Raw genomic sequence first — 17550 nt, 5'->3', positions numbered from 1 at the left:
CATTATTGAAGGATATTTGTCAACACACCCAAGGTATAATAAACGTTAACTCCATATACACACACACACACACACACTGTAAAGCTCCAGCTCATCCTAAATCAACATCTCAGTTGGGTTTAGGTCAGGGGATTTTGAAGGCCATGCACCTCTTTGTTAACTAGATAATTCCATATGCGTCAATTAATTGTTTTCATAGTTTTAATATTAATCGACAATGTAAAAAAAATAAATAAATAAAAAATGAGACGTGTCAACTTTTGACTGGTATTTATATATTTGCGAGCTGACACACCCCAGAGTTTGCCCAGATGAACGGCCACAATGTTGGTTAGAAGCACCTAAATAAAGAATAATATTAAATATTACCTGCACATTCACCGATACCCTTTAAAATACGTGTAGGTGTGAGTAAAGACACTGCAGGCGTCCCCTGCACCGGACCTACAGTACCAGGAATTTTCCCAATAGCATGGAAATATATTGTATTGTGCTGTAATTCCCGGGCTGGTGGGAAGTGTATATAAGTGTGTGTATGCCACATAACAGCCTGATTACAGAATCCACGGACTTGGTGACTTTGCAGCTTTGCTATACCAGCCGGCATCGGGGGGAAGGCAGTATACACCCTGGACAGGCCGCCAATCCATCGCAGGACAGACAGACACACAGGCACATCCACTCACACACTCACACCTAAGGGGCAATTTTTATCCGACATCCAATTAGCCTGAACTTTGGACTGTGGGAGGAAACCGGAGCACCCGCAGACACGGGAAATAATATAATATAATATAATATAATATAATATAATATAATATAATATAATATAATATAATATAATATAATATAATAATATTAATTATTATAATAATAATTATATATATAATATAATTGATTATAATTAATAGTAACATAATATAATTGCTTCAACCAGGGAAATTATAATTTTTCTCCCTCAAAATTGGCGGTCCCTGGTGTTTAAGGTGCTGAACTGCAAGTAGAGATCCCCTAAAGAAGCTCTTAAGAATAACGACTGGGTGAGGGCACTCGTTAATCTGCGAGCGAGTTTACGTAGTACTTTAGTTACGCACGGGTTTGGGAAACACTCTTTAATTAACGATCAATCTTAAGTACGAGTTAACGAAGTTCTTAGCGTAACGAAGCTTTCACGAAACCCACCCCTGATCTCTATTATTAATTTTATTCCTCTTGCTTGTAGACTTGGAACCAAAATGTCATCCCAATCAAACCAGTAAAAAAAATTCTAATTGAATATAACATTAGTTTTTGCATTAAGGTTTTTATCTCACAGCAATAATAATGAAGGAGAAAATAGATGTACTTTACATAAATAGAACAGATATAGTTAATCATAATATCAAAAATGAATATTGTTTATGCATTAATATAGCATAGATCATAAATTAACTATTTGTTTGAAGAGACTGCATGAGACGATGCTTCCGTCCACCTGAATGGTCCCGTGCATTCCAAAGCCAAACCTTTGCAACCTGCTCGATCTCTGCATCCTTTGGTGGTGGCATGATTGATCTTCTCACGGCCTCTTAAAATGATAATATAGAGATATGAGAATGCAGTCAGGTAAATACTACATCTGTTAGTGTCTTTTCATGTACAATGCTTAATTTTAGAGAAATTTGCAGACTGTATTTGATTACAGTGATTCTTATATAGTGATAGTTATTTGAATTTGAATTTCTTCAGGCTATTCATGGTGAAACATAAATAGCCTTTACAGTCACTGTGTGTGACTGGTAGTTACATTCTATAAACATGTGAGGTGGCCGATATCAGGTTCACAAAAATACCAAAACTTTTTAAAATGATATCTTTCCCTTAGCTTAACTGGCTATCTTTGCATTAGCTTAACTGAATATCTTTCCCTTAGCTTAACTGGCTAGCTTTCCATTAGCTTAACTGGCTATCTTTCCCTTAGCTTAACTGGCTAGCTTTCCGTTAGCTTAACTGGCTATGTTTCCGTTAGCTTAGTTGGATATCTTTCCCTTAGCTTAGCTGGCTATATTTCCGTTAGCTTAGCTGGCTATCTTTCCCTTAGCTTAACTGGCTATCTTTTCCTTAGCTTAACTGGCTCTCTTTCCCTTAGCTTAACTGGCTATCTTTCCCTTAGCTTAACTGGCTATCTTTCCCTTAGCTTAACTGGCTATCTTTCCCTTAGCTTAACTGGCTATCTTTCCCTTAGCTTAACTGGCTAGCTTTCCGTTAGCTTAACTGGCTATATTTCCGTTAGCTTAGTTGGATATCTTTCCCTTAGCTTAGCTGGCTATATTTCCATTAGCTTAGCTGGTTAGCTTTCCCTTAGCTTAACTGGCTATCTTTTCCTTAGCTTAACTGGCTATCTTTCCCTTAGCTTAACTGGCTCGCTTTCCCTTAGCTTAACTGGCTATCTTTTCCTTAGCTTAACTGGCTATCTTTCCCTTAGCTTAACTGGCTAGCTTTCCCTTAGCTTAACTGGCTATCTTTTCCTTAGCTTAACTGGCTATCTTTCCCTTAGCTTAACTGGCTATCTTTCCCTTAGCTTAACTGGCTATCTTTCCCTTAGCTTAACTGGCTATCTTTCCCTTAGCTTAACTGGCTAGCTTTCCCTTAGCTTAACTGGCTAGCTTTCCCTTAGCTTAACTGGCTATCTTTTCCTTAGCTTAACTGGCTATCTTTCCCTTAGCTTAACTGGCTATCTTTCCCTTAGCTTAACTGGCTCGCTTTCCCTTAGCTTAACTGGCTCGCTTTCCCTTAGCTTACCTGGCTATCTTTCCCTTAGCTTAACTGGCTATCTTTCCCTTAGCTTAACTGGCTATCTTTCCCTTAGCTTAACTGGCTATCTTTCCCTTAGCTTGACTGGCTAGCTTTCCCTTAGCTTAACTGGCTATCTTTCCCTTAGCTTAACTGGCTATCTTTCCCTTAGCTTAAGTGGCTATCTTTCCCTTAGCTTAAGTGGCTATCTTTCCCTTAGCTTAAGTGGATATCTTTCCATTTTCCATTTCCCTTAATATTTCCCTTAGCAAGCCATTGTTCCCTTAGCTGGTTATTGTTGACATACTTGGATATAAAGTTAACTTACTTAACAGCAGTCTTTCTCCAAGAGCCGAGATAAGCTGCCAACTTGGGAGCCCCTCGTGTTATTTAAATGTGAGGTAAATTCTCATTCTAACTTAGCACAATGCTAACTTTTTTTAGCACAATGCTAACTTCGACATAGCTACCCTTATAATGCTACAATAACCTGAGAGTGGTAACTGTTAGCACCACATTAGCGTATCTTAGCAAAAAATAGAAAAGTGGACAGTAGAACAGAAATTATAACTTACCTTTCAGTCACTTTGACAGACCAAAGTCACTCACTGACTTTGCCTTTAAGCTTGATCGTTGCTCTGTGGTAAAGGCACGTGCAGGGAGGGGGGAGGGGGAGGGGGGTGGATTCGTTGGTTACATGATCCTCACAATTAAATATCACATGCAAAAATAAAAAAAATATGTAACTTTTATAACCTTGCTGGCTTACACAAAGTGTATAGTCAAGCACAAAAACATTTATAATTTAATATTTTTATTTATTTATTATCAGCACTACCAATAATAAAGGTGAGATTATGAATCAGCACCATGGAGCAAATTCGTAGCTATCCAAAATATTAAATAAAAATATTTTTATAAATAAAAATGTATAGCTATAAAGTATATGTCTTGAAAAATATGAGATGTTACTATGTGTGTGTGTGTGTCCCTCCAAAGGTCTCTGCACAACTCTGCTGTGGTACCTTGATTTTTCTCCACTTTTGGTTTAGAAAATCTTTCAGAGCTGATGCTACATTTCACACAGTGTTGCTCCTATCCACTAAGCTAGCTAATCTACCTAGCTCTCACAGACAAAAACAATAAAAAATATTCAGATACCCTTCTTATGAACTTGTTATGACACAAACTATATCCCACACTGGCCCTTCAGTGTGTGAAATGGTACAGGCTGAATGTGGGCTGACCCACAGTGGGCCTGCCTGGGATTTGTGTGGGCGCATCAAAGTGTTGGCTGTCCAAATAATTCCCACACTGGGCCTACAGGGGCATTAATGCACTGGACCAGTTTAGGCTAGCCCACAGCGGCCTTTTATAGGATTTGAGTGGGCCAGCCAATGAACAGGCTGCCCACAGAAAACCCATGTTGGCCCTGTTTGGAATTTTAATGGGCTAGACCCTGCCCACAGTGCCCGCACTTAGCCCACGAAGGGCCGATGTGTAGCTTTTTGCTGGGTAATAATGCACTCCATATATGCAGGATTAAAGTAAAATAAATTATACTGGACATATACATTTATAAAATGTCTCTAGAAGATATATAATAGGAAATGAAAACAGTGTGAATTTTTCTTTTGCTTAAAACAGCAAGAAAGTACTACCCTGAATGTGATAATTAGGGGTGGGTGATATGGCTCCATATTTCAGGGTAATATAGTTCATGATATTCAAAAATATTGGCAACATTATTTCTTACGATATTTATGGCATACTGCCTTATTAAAACAGATTAATGTCATTTCTGGAGCTGTGATTGTATGCAGATAAATTATCCCATAAATGGTCCTACACCTTAATAAAAAAAGTAATATTATCTAATTTCTAGAACATAAAAACAGGAAGGGGTAGGTCGAGACTCTTCATCAAGCATATACATTTAATACAGGCTTTTTCTGCTTCCGGTCACTGAAATTATTGTATTGAAAAACTAAATATTTGATTATAAAAGGTGAGGGGTAGAGATATACTGCAAGTCAGAAAATTACAAAGATATTTATAAGATAAAATGAGATACACTTTGTTAGAGCAGTATGACATATTTACAGCTAGTGCTGGACGATATGGCCAAAATTTATATCACGATACATTCCTTAATTTCGGTCGATACAATATAATTTCGATATCGATATAAATATTTGGAAGGCCTCAGAAAAACTGTTAGGAATCCCGGCAATGGAAATCTGTACCTATTACTGTCTTTAAAGCCTCCTCTCATAAAAAAAAACTGTATAATACTTTAGAAATTAAAAAATGGTCAGAATGAATTAATGCTCACCTTTATTTGCATGTAGCAATATAAAAACATGACATCTCTGTCAAACACAAACCAATAACCTATTTACATTTTACCAATATAAATAACTTTACATTACAACAGAGGCAGAGCTTCTTATCCTTTTGTAAACATATTTAACAGATCAAAACAAAAGTGCCTCATCCAGGATAAAGAATGCAGAAAGCCTTCATTTATATAAAAGGAACATGATATCACCGTCAAATAAACAAACCTATATCAACTATAAATAACTTAGATACAACATAAACTACATAAGTGCTTCAACTCCACTTTCCGGCACAATTGGGAGCAAGCTGAAGTTTATCAGACCTTTGAAAGCCGAACCACTGAATTAGACCTGCCTCCCTCAACTATCTCTCCTGTTTAATCACTTGTGGAAGCATCAGGTGTGCTCATTCTGCATCTAAAATCTAAAATTCTGCATCAGGGCCGAGCCTAATCGAGGAACTCGGTTCGGCCGCACTGCGCTCCGCTCGGCTTCATAGCGGGAGGTTCTAGGTGTGGACCGGAGCGCAGCCGAGCTTCAAGTTTTAGTAGTATGGATTATAGTGTAAAGTGTGATACTACTAAAGTAGTAGTATAACACTGTATTCAGTGCTCAGGACAGCAGCAGTGTTTCTGCTACATACATTTTGCAGCTGCAGCCTGCTGACAGTCAAGATACAACTACATATTAAAATGTCTGTGAATTTATAATGGGATAAAAGTACTGAAGCCTTTATTGTAGTATGAAGGTGTCTCAGTATTTTTCTCCATATAGTGTAACTAATGTAGGTAATTCTTTTTGGTTAATTGACCTGCTTTTATTTTAATACACATTTTTTTTTCTTTGTTTTTCCAGAATAAACAACCAGGATATTTAATAAAGAGCAGTGTTAAACTGCTGAAAGAGGTGAAGCACAAGCCATCCAGAAGAATCTCCTGAAAACGCAGAAATTGTTTGCTACATTTCACAGACAGATGGAGCCAAGTCCCAACATGGAGAAACATCAGCACTCTGTCAAGAGTTTTACTAAACAGAGTACTCTCAAAAAACACCAGCGCATTCACACAGGAGAGAAACCGTATTACTGCTCAGACTGTGATAAGTGTTTTACTACACAGAGTCATCTCAAACTGCACCAGCGCATTCACACAGGAGAGAAACTATATCACTGCTCAGACTGTGGGAAGAGTTTTAATCAACAGAGTAATCTCAAAAGACACCAGCGCATTCACACAGGAGAGAAACCGTATCACTGCTCAGACTGTGGGAAGAGTTTTACTACACAGAGTGATCTCAAAATACACCAGCGCATTCACACAGGAGAGAAACCGTATCACTGCTCAGACTGTGGGAAGAGTTTTAATCAACAGAGTACTCTCAAACTGCACCAGCGCATTCACACAGGAGAGAAACCGTATTACTGCTCAGACTGTGGGAAGAGTTTTAATCAACAGAGTAGTCTCAAAATACACCAGCGCATTCACACAGGAGAGAAACCATATTACTGTTTCGACTGTGGGAAGAGATTTACTACACAGAGTAATCTCAAAATACACCAGCGCATTCACACAGGAGAGAAACCGTATCACTGCTCAGACTGTGGGAAGAGTTTTACTTTACAGAGTGAACTTATATTACATCAGTGCATTCACAAGAGATAGAAAAGTATCCCAAATCTGTTCCTCTGCCATAAAAAATGCAAACCTTAAATCTTTCAGACAGCCAAAAACACCTCATCATGCACAAAATCTTCACTCTGTTACAAGAACTTCATTTAAAAATGGCTTTTTACAGGTTCAGAAAAATGAATCTTATCCAGAGATGATGTTTACTGAATTTCATGCTGTGTTTTTATGTTTGTTTGTATACCTACATTAGTTAATGCCTGCAGAGCTCTTCAACACTTAGTGTTGTGTTTTAAGAAGTTTTTACACACAGAATCATAAATGGTACCACTAACAGCATAAACTAGGAACATACATTTTTACAATTTTTTCAGTGATATGCTGAATAAATAGTAAAGCGATGATGCTAGCTCAGAGTAAAATCGTATATTAAATCTCAGCATTAGCTTTAGAACTAATAATAAACAAAAGTGAGGATTTTATCATTCTGGGACATTTTTAGGTTTAAAAATTGAATATGCTTTGCCATAAGTAGGAAATGATCATTTGGTCAACTTATGTCATTTACAGCCTTAACACATTCTCAATTGTTTACATATAAAAACTTTCTTTATTTTTTCCTCCACTCCACGTTTGTAGTTTGTAGTTGGAGCGAGGGCACTGCCAGTGTTTGCTCCAGATGTTAGATTAGCATTACTTAGTCTTTTAAAATTTAGATGTCATAGTTTAAAGGAGTAGAGTATTCTTAGGAGTAGAGAATATTCTTAGCTTGCAACAAAAGGCCAACAAAATCCTTTTCAGAGTTTAAAAAAAAAAAACGGTCTAGCTTGAGTTTCCATACTGAAAGCAACACTCAGCAGGCTGTGCTGCAGTAAGACTGCAGGATCCTTGATTCCCTCTACTGCACATGTGTCAAACACAAGGCCCGCGGGCCAAATGTGGCCACATCCAAGCGAGAGCTTGTAAGATCTTAGTGTCTATAATAAATAGGTCAGAAGCGTTCTTTGACCAAAAACTACTTTTCCCACAATGCTTGATTGTATTACCCGCAAAGTTACGGCTTACTGCCACTACACGGCAGTGTAGTCATTGATGTGGAAACCCTGCTGGAGGGAAGGCGTAACTTCGCGGGTGGAATTGAGACATACAAACGTTTATCCCATAATGTCCAGAAAAAGAAAAGTTGATGCAGACGGACGGCTGTGCTTCAAGGCGAAAGACCGGTATGCCTTTTGTGTTACGAAGAGTGTTACTGACCAAAATAAACGCTTGTTAGGAGAGAAGTTCTGTGTAAATATTTATAAGACAATAGCTGACAAAATCTGTTTTAATGACGTTAATAAACATCACTGTGTCAGCGCTAGTCGCAGTTTCACCACAGCAAAGGAGGAGCACGTGAATCACTAATCTAACCAGCCTGTACTGATTTCTGCCCCCAATAACCCTTTCAATAACCTCCAATAGCCTTTAATTAGTCTTCAGTAGCCTTCAACAGTCTAACCTTGCAGCCGTGGTGTGTTCTAAACTGTAGTTATAAACATCCTGAGGTTAGCAGCGCGCTAACTGACCTGTTTATAATATAATCCGAGCAGTGACTCCGTGACGGCTGTGCTAAACTGCTGCTGTTAGCTGCTTGGGCTGAAAGATGAACTGTAGAGAGCTGTATTATTCGGTTAGTGGGGTTAAAATCTTTATTTTCTACACAGAAGAATTTTAAAAACTGTAAAAACGCTCCAGACTGACTGGCTGAGCCCTGTAGCTCGTGGCTGGGCTGTAGCTCTGACTGAGTAAAGACTGCGGGCTTGTGCTGCTGCAGCTCCCGCTAGTGGTTGTATGAGGAACTACTAAATCTGAGGAAATGCTAAATCTGTCACATGTTCTTAACAGCTCACAATTTTTTATTTTATATTTATTAAGCCTTATTTCAGTATCAAACGTTTTGATCAAAGTTAATGTAACTTGTATTTTATGTCATTCCTATTCACTTGACTAGTTTGGTTCTTGATTGATGGAGTTTTTGGATTTCATAACATGACAAATTAAAAGGATTTATGTTAATAGAGCAACAAGCAAATATTTTTTTCCATGCAACTGTAATATTTGATTGAATAAATAGTATATTGAGAGTTATTTAACATTAAGGAGTAATTACATTCATTTTATATTACATTTGGTTACATTTTATTACATTTATAAGTTACATCTGGCCCTCAGTGGACAGCCAATATGCCAATGTGGCCCTCGGCCAAAATGAGTTTGACACCCCTGCTCTACTGGTTTTCTCATTGGTCTATGGTTCAGTCAGTCTGATTAAAAATCTGCAAGTTAATCTACAGGGATATTTGGTTGTGTTGTGTTGCTAAAGTTAAATACTCTGTTATCTTTTCCTTATTTGGTATCGTTTTGCTAAAGGGTTTTTTTATATCTCTAAAGGTACTAAAAATATCTAATCCATTTAGTTTATTGATTGTTTTATCCAGTACCAGCTATTATCGTTGTTTTACATCACCTTATGTATTTACTCATATTCATATCTATGTGATTCAATAAAAGGCTTTTATATTGCAAGATCTGCAATCTTATCTATTCTTTCAACTTAAGCATTTAGCCAAAAGCTTTTGTACACAGCCAAACATACATTCAAGCAACCACTATATACAGTGCCTTGCAAAAGTATTCGGCCCCCCCCCCTTGAACTTTTCAAACTTTTGCCACATTTTGGGCTTCAAACATAAATATATGATTTTTTTGTTTGTTTTTTGTGAAGAATTAACAAGTGTGTAAGAATACGGAGGAGTTTTGCCTTACTATGTTCATTGTTCATTGATTAAAGGGTTAATCTGTGTGTAACTAAATCAGCATTTCACTTAATCAGTATGTTATTCAAGCATTTAGCACGATTCATGATGATTCACATTGTGACTTAGAATGTATGTATATTGTGTCCTTGTGCTCAAAGCAAGGCCGTTTTTCTTGCAACTTAGCATGATTGATTTTTTCCAGCAGAACCATGAGTTTCTGTACATGTAATCTATAGTCTGATAAGGTTGGGGTGACCGAGTTCTCGGCTGACGTATAGGATGAATAACTGCTTATCAGTATCAGGATCCGGGGGGTGTGAGGAGCCTCCTCACACACTATTAGACTGAGGCCAGGCGAATGCCTGTTTTTATTAGACTCTGTCTAGGAAGAAGATTAGAGTTGGGCGGGAGAGCTTCTCCCGAGAGGGACTACAGAGCCACAGGTCCTGTTCACACAGCCGAGAACTCTGGGAAACCCCAACTTTTCTCACCTTTGGGGTTTTCCTCTTATTTTCACCTTTTTATTTCAATTCATTTTTCAATAATCTTTTTACTCAATTTTTGATGTATCCAAAAAAACTGTTTTGCTCAGAAGATTCTTTGAATAAAATCTGACGGAACTACAATTTTGGACTGGATCTCCTTTTCTTCTTTATGACGTATCATGCCAAATACATCATAATTCGAACAGTAGATCAATAATCTTTCAATCGTGAAGTGGAACGAAATTTATTGGATACACATTATGTTGAGATACTCAGTATTTTGAGAACATTGGTATTTAACTTGTGTGAAACTGACACCAATAAATCCATAACTCCTGCTATTTACTTACATAGAAGTGTTTTTATCTCAGTAGCTCAGTCGCTGTGAAGTGTGGAGAATAGTTTTGCAATATATTGATTATCGCTGAATAGCAGTTTTGAGATATCACCGTTATCATTAATTTTCCACTTTACTGAAATATGCTGAAAAAAACTTGAAAGTGGGCCTTGAAAGTGCTTGAATTTTACATGGTAAAAGGTGTTTGAACCCTGTGTTTAAAAACCCCAGCAGCACTGCTGCACCTGATCTACATGTACCAACACAACACACACAAACACGTCACCACATTAGTGTCAATGCAGTGTTTTTAAATATTTATCACAAAAATAAAGCTCTCTGGCGCTTGGAATTAAATATACAGGGTAAAATTTAGGCTAATCGGATATGCAGGTGAAAAAAATAAACTACAGTTTGTGGAACTACAAAAATGGACACATCAAAAACAGGTATACTTAAGCAGGCTGTGTGTGTATGTGTGAATATGTGTATGTATATACCTACAAATCTCAAATGTAAATTGACATAATATGGACCATTAAATGACGGTAACAACCTGACCGTTTGACACTTAGCTAATCTGCATACCAGTAGGAGAGAGCAGAGATAGACTGGCTTTGTATGAAACGGTAGGCAGCTACCACAATCCCTCATGCCTGAGCTGTTCATATGTTAACACCCACTAAATGATTAACCCTTTACAAGTATTATTATGAACTTTAGGAAAAAGAATATAAACAGAATTGCCTTTTTTCTATTGTGAGTTAAATGAAGTCACTGCTGCCTATTCTAATAAGCTAACCGTATGACTAGCTTGACGAGCTCTGGGGACATTTTTACATGGGATGTGTCTGAAAGATCTGTGGACAAAAAGACATTGCTTAAAATAATAAAAAGTATTATTACAAACGTTACAAAAGGACTTTCTGAGCTGAAAACAAAAAAAAAGAAAATATGTTTTATAAAATTTATAGAGATATCATATATATCCTATACCCAGTTTATAGACACATTTGGGACATACCGGGGTTGGACAATGAAATTGAAACACCTGTCTACAGTCACTCAGTGTTGGATCTTAGTTTTACATAAAAATAAATTTATGCCAGTTTTTACCCTGAGCTCTGGCTCGCTTCTTTTTTTTCCTCCCTGTATCACAAACTCTTCTAGTTCCTCCCTTTACCCAAGTTTCACTTTAGGAAGTCTTTTACGTACACTCTAAAAAGAAATGTGTCAAAAATGACTCAGACTGTGTCGAATTTTAACACATTGTGCGAGTGTGCTCAGAGACGACACATGTTGTGTTGATTCTGACACATCCAGTGTGTAATCCAATTTTACACACTAAATGTGTCAGGCTAATGAACTCACAAATGTGTAATTTTTTACACAACTTGTGTTGATTATGCATAATCAAGATAATGTATCAAATATGTTAAAAAAAGCATGAAACGAATTAATTCAATTCCATTTTTATTATCATGCCTATATATGGTTCAATTTTCTTTTGGAATTAGCAATGAATTAACATTCACGTGTTTGTAACATTTTAAATGTAAAAACAGTCATGTTTGTTACAGTTCAAAATCAGTTTCGTTTGGAATAAGAAATACATTAACTCAATGTATTTTATATATTTTAAATGTAAAAACATGCATGCTTGTGACTAATTCATTGTCTTTTGTGATAATGAACACCTAAAAACAAAAGTCCAAACAGTAAAGGGGTGTATAAAACATAGCTCATATAAAATTAGTCACAATTGTTCACTGTTCTCACGTATTTTTAGAAAACCTGATGAATAACATTGAACATCAGTACAGAAATAAAATTCCCTTTTTATAAAAACAGAACTACAAAACGTGAGGCTAAACAATTTGGATCTTGGATTCAAGTACAGCTTGTCTGTGTTGTAAATGGCTAGTACATCAAGAGGCCTAACATCTGAAGCATCATCTAAGCTGATCATTTCATAGTCATTGGTTCGCTTGACATATGCATAAAAATGCTCATCAAAGTACTCAATTGAAAGAATACAGATAAACATCAAAAAGGACTCAGCATCAGCCCGTGGTATGATGTGAACTATCTCACCAAACAAACATTCTCCACAGTGTTTGGTTTTAAGTGGCAGCACACCACCTGTTCTATATGTTAGGCCAAGTACAGTATGTGAAGTAACAAATAGTGCACGGTGGTACATGTTAACTGGTGATCTCTGTAAAGATGCTTAGTAAATGATTTGATGTTGTGGTAAGTCCTTGGACAACCATCCTGGCTGCAAATAAGAATGAAGTTCAGTCCCTTTGACAATGCATGTATTTCACGAAGATGCCAAATTAGCTTCTTTACTTCTGTGAATTGTGACTGTCGACATTCTGGACAAGTGTACATTATGCTGTGAATTGTGATGCTTTAACCTTCGAAATGAGCTTCAGTACCTTAGCTTTCCGGCTAGTTGAGAGAGGCATGTCATAGATGTGTTCAAAGAAGCAGAACACGGAGCTTAGCTGACATGGATAGGCCAGGTTACACACCCAGTAGAGCTTAAATAGCTTGTCCACAGCAGATGTCTGTCCTTCTTCAAGGGGAACAGTGATTCGGTCACTCTTTCCAACGATGACATGTTGCTTTGCGGCAGCCCTCAGATTTCCAACACAAATTAGCTGGGGCTGGTGGGTCTGTGAAGGACAGACATCACAAAGAGAAGCAATGCTGCTTCCAGCCTAAAATGTAACCAAGCAAAAGAAACCAAAATTTGAGTTTAATCAGTTGTTACTGCAAACACTTACTACAAATACAAACGACCGATTTAACAGTTTCTAAATTTTATGTTACTCCAGTTAATAAGCATGTACACAATTACATACTTTCACACTTGATCAGCCACCTTCAATGTCCTTTATGATTTATTTGTTTACTAAAAAAGGCAAAATTAATCTTATAATAAAATTATTCTAGATAGACGGACAAATCGATAGATGGACTTACTGGAACAAAATCAACAAGGAATGTTAATGCAAACTTCACTCAACATCGACTCATTGCGACTGGTGGCAGAAGATGTGTAAGGACTACAAGCATAGTGTAACACTTCTCATCTGAAAATGAGACACAGACACAAATAAAATAAGATTACACAGAGGCTGTAGCATTATATGTGAAATCTAATGAGAGTTATATTTGAAAATATATACCTTCATTCTGGTTTTCCATGTCCTTAAGAGATGCAAGATCACCTGTCTCCATGATGGCAATTGCCTTCAACTTGGGAATGATGGTAGCCTCCCATCTTCTTAAGAACAAATCTCCTTTTCCCTCAAACATTTTACCAAACTCTGTATCAAGCTTTTAAGAAACAAAAAAATGAGACATTTTAATTTAGGTACATAATACCAGCTATAACACCCAAATTGCCAAACTGAGTTCCAAACAGGCCACAGACCTTTTATCACTTTTATCATAAATTAACTGACTGAGAAATTCATATCACCTCCATGAGTGCACATGTTTTTCAGCTAAACGGTGTTATATAATAACCCTTAACAATATTATCAAGTTATTTACATTACACATGGCATAAAACTGACAGTGAGCCCTAATGAAAAAAGCAAAATGTAATTTACCTACCAGAGTTGGCATATCCAAGAAGCGTAGGTATTCCTCAAAGATTTCAGACAGGGAGGGGGAATGTTTGGCTATCCATGATCTGCGCCAGGTGAAGGTTTTCTGCATTGCTGCTTTGATCGATGAAATGTTGTCTGTAGAAGGCCTGAGCCTTTTCATCAAGTTGATCCACTCAGTTGTCCCACTACTATGGAGTTAAATCAGTGTCACCAGAACCTGAATAAAAAAAACATGATTCTTGAAAATAAACAGTGTGAAATCTGAGGTTCTTGAATTTTTTACCTTCAAATATTTACATATTTAAAATTCAGATATAAAAATTTCAGTTTAGAACAGTTTTAAAATGATAGAGAGCACAAATTTCAGATAAAAAAAATAATTCAGGTACAACAATTTCAAGTAAAAAATAATTCCATAGGGAAAAAATTATTCAGGGATTAAAAATTCAGGTTTTAAAAATTCAGGTTTTAAAAATTCAGGTTGTAAAAATTCAGGTCGTAAAAATTCAGGTTATAAAAATTCAGGTTGTAAAAATTCAGGTTATAAAAATTCAGGTTGTAAAAATTCAGGTTATAAAAATTCAGGTCGAATAAATTCAGGGAAACATCCGGGGTACACAGAATGAGCAAACGAGCGCAGAGCTTATCGAACTCACAGCTGGCCAATCACAACACAGCTCTGAGGTCACTGGGAGGAGCGTCTTCCTTACCCAGTGAATGTCGGTGGAGAAGCGCATGGAAGACAATGGCGGGAGATCACAGCAGAGATACTGCTATTCCAGTTGTAAGTAACCTGGTTAATTTACTCTTCCTCCTGTTAGTATAAACTCTTAAAGCTAGTGTTTATTGTTGGATTGGTTGCTTGGTCATTGATTACTTGATGCTCAATTTCTTTCTTTTATCGTTTGGGTGGAAGTGGCTCAGAGCGCGAAATTGTATTATGTTGGAATAGGTTAGGTTAGACCTAGGTTATGCTAAGTTAGAACGTCTTAGGTTAATTAGAACGTCTTGGGTTAATTTAGGTTATCTTAGGTTAGGTTAGATGGGACTGGGTAAAAAGCGGAATTTGGTAAAAATACACCGTGGGTAAATGAGCTATTTAATGGGGTTTTTATGTTATTTCCGTGGATTATTATTTACTCATGTACGTAATAAAACCTAGTTCTGTTTTATGCATGTTATACTTTTCACCAGATATATGAATTTCTTAACCTATTAATACGCCCTGGCCCTCCGGCGGGCCAGAAAAATGTCAATTAATATCCGGCTGCGTTTATGAATAATTATAAGATCAACATAAACACCCAATATGCTATTTTAAGGCATATAGTCTCTGGTTTACAGTTATCTACCGATTTAGCTGTGTTTCCTTTCAGAAAATAGACAATTAGGGCGAAATATGCCTTGTTTATTAACATTTCTGAATCATAATTTCCATATTTGCGTTTTTCGTCCGTCCATATTTGATCCGTTTCGGACATGTTATACATAATTTAAACCGACTGGCTCTCCGGATTACGGTACTGTGCAAACCTTTTTTATTTTTTTGTACTTTCATGTGGTAGACACGTCAATTCTATTAAGTCGAGTAGATTCTTTTTTTTGTTGATGCTGCATATGTACAGGAGAGACTTGAAATTGTTACTCTCCTCCCCAAAAAATACAGCAAGTACAGAAAATAAGATTATAAAGATTATAAGATTATAAATAAAAAGAATGGGAGACACTATGTACAATAGGGACACACATAGACATACGTGAGACAGAAGACAATAGTGCAATAGTGATTAAAATGGAATGACAGTGCAAGTATAAACAGAACCTGTATAAACAGTAGTGCAAATATGTTTTTAATAAAGTTAAAATTATTTATCTGCTATCTGAGGACAACTGATTTTGTAGGCAATAGGCCAGCATATAGTAATTAAATAAATACAAATAAAAAATGTATCTATAAAAGAACCTTGCATGTTTTCAAAGGACCCCCTGATTATAACCTTGATTCTTTCTATTCATGATTTTTTTAAATTAATTTCCAACAGAATATTATAACTGATTTAAGGAGCAAGCAAATGAAAGGAACATTTGGTACTGGGTTGATTATTAAATTGCTGGTATATATTTTTTTATTTATAGGGGAGTCATGCTGAGGTTTTGCGCTCTGCAAGACACCTAGTATCTCTACTTTCATCACATGAGAGACCTGGGACTACAGTCATGGCTGAACAAAGCTCCAGGCAGGATAATAGCAGGTCCGGTGTTAAGGCTTAATGCATGTAATGTGAAACATTTGGTTTGTTGCATAACTTATTCGCGAACCGTTTAAATAACTGTTTGTATTGTTAAACTTCCAGGCAACAGGGAGGTCAAAGGCCAGACCAGCAGGCCCCTAGACCTACAGTTCAGACAGAAATGACAAGGTTGTGTATTAACCTGAACTATTGACCTGAACTTAATTAACTATTTACCTCTCTATACTCCTAAGTTTGGATTTTTTTTTTTATCTTCTCAGGGCTTTTCCAGGACATTACTGCAAAAGGAAGGCCAAGAGACATTTTTTAGGAGGAAGTAACCAGGAGGCAGTTCCATGTAAAAAAAAAAAATAAAATAAGTGTCCAATTTTATCTCTTGCCAAGTCAGTATGAAAAGTCACCAAAAGATTCAGAGCAGTTGGAGCATTTACAGGCTGGTTTAGGACGAAGGACTGCTACTCTTGAAGAAGATGCAACACATGAAGAGGTAGGGCGATGTGATGAACTTTTACTGTCAGTTTTAAGTTTTGCATGGGTGTTCTGGTCTGCTTTTTTGGCAAATGGTGTTGCTACATTCATTGTGGCATTTCTGTGGCATCTTTGAACTACTATGTGTTCAATTTTATGTATGTGTTTTGTTTTGTTTTAATATATATACAGATAAGTGAACAACTCAACCTGTTGTATCCAAAGCTCAAGACCGTAACCGGTGGCTGGCTTCTTTACAAAGCATCAGGTATTTGTTTTATGTTTCTTTATGTAAATACTTACAAAAGGTATTTCTTCAGTGGTGGTTTGTAAATCCCTGTAAATCAAATAATGTTAGCAAGATTAGATGGTTCTTTGTATCATAAAGATTTTTTAAAGATTGAGAATGTTCCTTGGTATGATGATTTGAAGCTTTGTATGGCAGGACCTCGTAAAAAAGGTTTCAAACTGATCCATTCTCCTTTTTCTTCAAACTGAAGGATGCGTTCACAATTGAAAACCCCTCTTTTTTCTGTTCTTCATGTTACTTTAGGGGGATGGGGAAGCAGGAAGCTATTACTCGTGGTGCCAGAAGATTGTGGCTATACTGGCAAAATTCTAAAATCAGCTAGTAAAGGTCCACTTTATGTAGCACCACTTCAAGAAGAGCTGGACACTACACCACTACCCCCTACATCTGAATCATTCAGCAACATGCCAAAAGCTTTATGTCAGAAGTGCAAAACAATGTACTAGGGCTGGCCCGAATAGCGTTTTTTGAGCTCTGGATATTCGGCACTGATTCGAAGCGAATATTCGAATATTCGTTTTTAAAAAAAGAG

At 36.8% G+C, this 17550-nt stretch overlaps 3 protein-coding genes across 5 annotated transcripts in view; 1 reads left to right on the top strand and 2 right to left on the bottom strand.

Annotated features, from left to right (window-relative positions):
• LOC125801199 (zinc finger protein 271-like) overlaps positions 1-17550 on the bottom strand; it is an 883173-nt gene that overhangs the window by 261729 nt on the left and 603894 nt on the right. The gene's annotated exons all lie outside the window — the stretch shown is intronic.
• The window catches only part of LOC125801348 (zinc finger protein 239-like), a 111674-nt gene that overhangs the window by 9590 nt on the left and 84534 nt on the right, over positions 1-17550 (top strand). Inside the window, exon 2 of one of the 2 annotated variants that reach the window (XR_007438676.1) lies at positions 5970-6207. The exons of the other annotated variant lie outside the window; for it this stretch is intronic. The gene's annotated coding sequence lies outside the window, so the exon portion shown is untranslated. Of the gene's footprint in view, positions 1-5969; positions 6208-17550 lie in introns of those variants that run through there. 2 annotated transcript variants of the gene reach the window in all.
• The window catches only part of LOC111190863 (zinc finger protein ZFP2-like), a 671215-nt gene that overhangs the window by 577505 nt on the left and 76160 nt on the right, over positions 1-17550 (bottom strand). The window lies entirely within an intron of this gene.

The sequence above is a fragment of the Astyanax mexicanus genome, chromosome 4, assembly GCF_023375975.1.
Source record: "Astyanax mexicanus isolate ESR-SI-001 chromosome 4, AstMex3_surface, whole genome shotgun sequence".
Taxonomy (NCBI): domain Eukaryota; kingdom Metazoa; phylum Chordata; class Actinopteri; order Characiformes; family Acestrorhamphidae; genus Astyanax; species Astyanax mexicanus.
This window is presented reverse-complemented; position numbering and strand designations above follow the sequence as displayed.